The sequence below is a fragment of the Arachis hypogaea genome, chromosome 3 (assembly GCF_003086295.3).
Source record: "Arachis hypogaea cultivar Tifrunner chromosome 3, arahy.Tifrunner.gnm2.J5K5, whole genome shotgun sequence".
Lineage (NCBI taxonomy): Eukaryota > Viridiplantae > Streptophyta > Magnoliopsida > Fabales > Fabaceae > Arachis > Arachis hypogaea.
In genome coordinates this window covers 14,854,773-14,859,537 of record NC_092038.1, presented here as the reverse complement: position 1 = coordinate 14,859,537, position 4,765 = coordinate 14,854,773, and the positions used below count along the sequence as shown (strand labels likewise).

The 4,765-nt window shown below is 42.9% G+C and overlaps 1 non-coding gene across 1 annotated transcript; it reads right to left on the bottom strand.

The window, feature by feature from the left end:
• Positions 1-647: 647 nt before the first annotated feature.
• LOC112793062 (small nucleolar RNA R71) lies at positions 648-755 on the bottom strand. Its single transcript, XR_003197771.1, has one exon. It is a non-coding gene; the product is annotated as a small nucleolar RNA R71 (small nucleolar RNA).
• Between the last annotated feature and the right edge of the window lie 4,010 nt (positions 756-4,765).

The window sequence follows — 4,765 nt, the reverse complement described above, 5'->3', positions numbered from 1 at the left end:
ATTTTTTACTTCTGCCTTCCATTTTTCTTTTCCTCTGACACCTCAAGGAATCTCTATACTGTGACATAGAGGATTCCATATTTCCTTGTTCTCTTCTCTTTCTTATGAGCAGGAGCAAAGACAAAAGCATTCTTGTTGAGGCTGACCCTGAACCTGAAAGGACCTTGAAGCGAAAGCTAAGAGAAGCTAAGGCACAATTCTCTGTAGAGGACCTAACCGAATTCTTCAAAGAAGAAGAACTCATGGCAGCCGAAAACAACAACAATGCCAACAATGCAAGGAAGGTGCTGGGTGACTTTACTGCACCTACTCCCGACTTCTATGGGAGAAGCATCTCTATCCCTGCCATTGGAGCAAACAACTTTGAGCTTAAGCCTCAATTAGTTTCTCTAATGCAACAGAATTGCAAGTTCCATGGACTTCCATTGGAAGATCCTCATCAGTTTTTAGCTGAGTTCTTGCAAATCTGTGACACTGTCAAGACTAATGGGGTTGACCCTGAGGTTTACAGACTTATGCTATTCCCTTTTGCTGTAAGAGACAGAGCTAGAACATGGTTGGACTCTCAACCTAAAGAAAGCCTGGACTCTTGGGAAAAGCTAGTCAATGCCTTCTTGGCAAAGTTCTTTCCACCTCAAAAATTGAGTAAGCTTAGAGTGGAAGTCCAAACCTTCAGACAGAAGGAAGGAGAATCCCTCTATGAAGCTTGGGAAAGATACAAACAATTAATCAGAAAGTGTCCATCTGATATGCTTTCTGAATGGAGCATCATAGGTATTTTCTATGATGGTCTCTCTGAACTATCCAAAATGTCTTTGGATAGCTCTGCTGGAGGCTCTCTTCATCTGAAGAAGACGCCTACAGAAGCTCAAGAGCTGATTGAAATGGTTGCAAATAACCAATTCATGTACACTTCTGAAAGGAATCCTGTGAACAATGGGACTAGTCAGAAGAAAGGAGTTCTTGAGATTGACACTCTGAATGCCATATTGGCTCAGAACAAAATATTGACTCAACAAGTCAATATGATTTCTCAAAGTCTGTCTGGAATGCAAAATGCACCAAGCAGTACTAAAGAAGCTTCATCTGAGGAAGAAGCTTATGATCCTGAGAACCCTTCAATGGAAGAGGTGAATTACATGGGAGAACCCTATGGAAACACCTATAATCCTTCATGGAGAAATCATCCAAATTTTTCATGGAAGGATCAACAGAGACCTCAACAAGGTTTCAACAACAATAATGGTGGAAGAAACAGGTTTAGCAATAGCAAGCCTTTTCCATCATCTTCTCAGCAACAGACAGAGAGTTCTAAGTAGAATACCTCTGACTTAGCAACCATGGTCTCTGATCTGATCAAAACCACTCAAAGTTTCATGACTGAAACAAGATCCTCCATTAGAAATTTGGAGGCACAAGTGGGTCAGCTGAGCAAGAAAATTACTGAACTCCCTCCTAGTACTCTCCCAAGCAATACAGAAGAAAATCCAAAAGGAGAGTGCAAAGCCATCAACATGGCCGAATTTTGGGAGGAAGAAGAGGCAGTGAACGCCACTGAGGAAGACCTCAATGGACGTCCACTGACCTCCAATGAGTTTCCCAATGAGGAACCATGGGAATCTGAGGCTCAAAATGAGACCATAGAGATTCCATTGGACTTACTTCTGCCATTCATGAGCTCTGATGAGTATTCTTCCTCTGAAGAGGATGAGTATGTCACTAAAGAGCAAGTTGCTAAATACCTTGGAGCAATCATGAAGCTGAATGACAAGTTATTTGGAAATGAGACTTGGGAGGATGAACCCCCTTTGCTCACCAAAGAACTAGATGACTTGTCTAGGCAGAAACTGCCTCAAAAGAGATAGGACCCTGGGAAGTTTTCAATACCTTGTACCATAGGCACCATGACCTTCAAGAAGGCATTGTGTGACTTAGGGTCAAGTGTAAACCTCATGCCTCTCTCTGTAATGGAGAAGCTAGGGATCTTTGAGGTGCAAGCTGCAAAAATCTCACTAGAGATGGCAGACAACTCAAGAAAACAAGCCTATGGACTTGTAGAGGATGTTCTGGTAAAGGTTGAAGACCATTACATCCCTACTGATTTTATAGTCCTAGAGACTGGGAAGTGCATGGATGAATCCCTCATCCTTGGCAGACCCTTCCTAGCCACAGCAAAGGCTGTGATTGATGTTGATAGAGGAGAGTTGATCATTCAAGTGAATGAAGAATCCTTGGTGTTTAAGGCTCAAGGATATCCCTCTGTCATCATGGAGAGGAAGCATGAAGAGCTTCTCTCAAAACAGAGCCAAACAGAGCCCCCACAGTCAAACTCTAAGTTTGGTGTTGGGAGGCCACAACCAACTTCTAAGTTTGGTGTTGAAACCCCACATTCAAACTCTAAGTTTGGTGTTGAGAGGTTCCAACATAGCTCTGAGCATTTCTGAGGCTCCATGAGAGTCCTCTGTCAAGCTAATGACATTAAAGAAGCGCTTGTTGGGAGGCAACCCAATGTTTTATAATTAACTATTTTCTTTTGTTATTTTATGTTTTTTGTAGGTTGATGATCATGAGAAGTCACAAAATCAATGAAAAGAGCAAAAACAGAATGAAAAACAGGAAGAAAAATAGCACACCCTGGAGGACGCACCTACTGGCGTTTAAACGCCAGTAAGGTTAGCAGATGGGCGTTTAACGCCCAGTCTGGCACCATTCTGGGCGTTTAACGCCAGAAAGGGGCACCAGACTGGCGTTAAACGCCAGAAAAGGGCAAGAAGCTGGCGTTAAACGCCAGAAATAGGCACCAGCCCGGCGTTTAACGCCAGAAATGGCTAAAAACGCAATTTTGCTTGCCATTTGGTGCAGGGATGACTTTTCCTTGACACCTCAGGATCTGTGGACCCCACAAGATCCCCACCTACCCCACCACTCTCTCTCTTCTTCCCCCATTCACCAATCACCTCAACACCTCTTCCCCAAACACCCTTCACCTATCAAATCCCATCTTTCTCTTCACCACTCACATCCATCCTTCATAAAACCCCACCTACCCCACCATTCAAATTCAAACCACTTTCCCACCCAAACCCACCCTCACTTGGCCAAAAATCACCCTTCCCCTCTCCTATATAAACCCATCTTCACTCCTTTATTTTCACACAACCTAAACACCACTTCTTCCCCTTTTTGGCCAAACCACAAAACCATTCCCTTTCCCTTCATTTCTTCTTCTTCTACTCTCTTCTTTCTTCTTTTGCTCGAGGACGAGCAACAATTTTAAGTTTGGTGTGGTAAAAGCATTGCTTTTTGTTTTTCCATAACCATTTATGGCATCCAAGGCCGGAGAAACCTCTAGAAAGAGGAAAGGGAAGGCAAAAGCTTCCACCTCCGAGTCATGGGAGATGGAAAGATTCATCTCAAGGGTGCATCAAGACCACTTCTATGAAGTTGTGGCCTTGAAGAAGGTGATCCCCGAGGTCCCTTTTTCACTCAAAAAGAGTGAATATCCGGAGATCCGACATGAGATCCGAAGAAGAGGTTGGGAAGTTCTTACCAACCCCATTCAACAAGTCGGAATCTTAATGGTTCAAGAGTTCTATGCCAATGCATGGATCACCAAGAATCATGATCAAAGTGTGAACACGGATCCAAAGAATTGGCTTACTATGGTTCGGGGGAAATACTTGGATTTTAGTCCGGAAAGTGTAAAGTTGGCATTCAATTTGCCCATGATGCAAGGAGATGAACATCCTTACACTAGAAGGGTCAACTTTGATCAAAGGTTGGACCAAGTCCTCACAGTCATATGTGAAGAGGGCGCCCAATGGAAGAGAGATTTAAGAGGGAAGCCGGTTTAATTGAGAAGGCATGACCTCAAGCCCGTGGCTAGGGGATGGTTGGAGTTCATCCAACGCTCAATCATTCCCACTAGCAACCGGTCCGAAGTTACTATAGACCGGGCTATCATGATTCATAGCATCATGATTGGAGAAGAAATAGAAGTTCATGAGGTTATAGCTCAAGAACTCTATAAGGTGGCGGACAAGTCCTCTACCTTGGCAAGGTTAGCCTTTCCTCATCTCATTTGTTACCTCTGTTATTCAGTTGGAGTTGACATAGAGGGAGACATCCCTATTGATGAGGACAAGCCCATCACCAAGAAGAGGATGGAGCACACAAGAGACCCCACTCATCATGAAATCCCTGAGATGCCTCAAGGGATGCACTTTCCTCCACAAAATTATTGGGAGCAACTAAACACCTCCCTAGGAGAATTGAGTTCCAACATGGGACAACTAAGGGTGGAGCATCAAGAACACTCCATCATCCTCCATGAAATTAGAGAAGATCAAAGAATCATGAGAGAGGAGCAACAAAGACAAGGAAGAGACATTGAGGAGCTCAAGCACTCCATAGGACCTTCAAGAGGAGGAAAGAGCCGCCATCACTAAGGTGGACCCGTTCCTTAATTTCCTTGTTCTTTATTTTTCTGTTTTTCGAAAATTATGCTTATGTTTATATATGTTTGTGTCTTGTGATCATTAGTGTCTTAGTGTCTATGCCTTAAAGTTATGAATGTCCTATGAATCCATCACCTTTCTTGAATAAAAAAACGTGCTTAATTGAAAAAGAAAAGAATTGCATGAATTTTGAATTTTATAACAGTTTAATTATTTTGATGTGGTGGCTATATTTTTGTCTTCTGAATGTATGCTTAAACAGTGCATATGTCTTTTGAATTTGTGGTTCATGAATGTTGGCTCTTGAA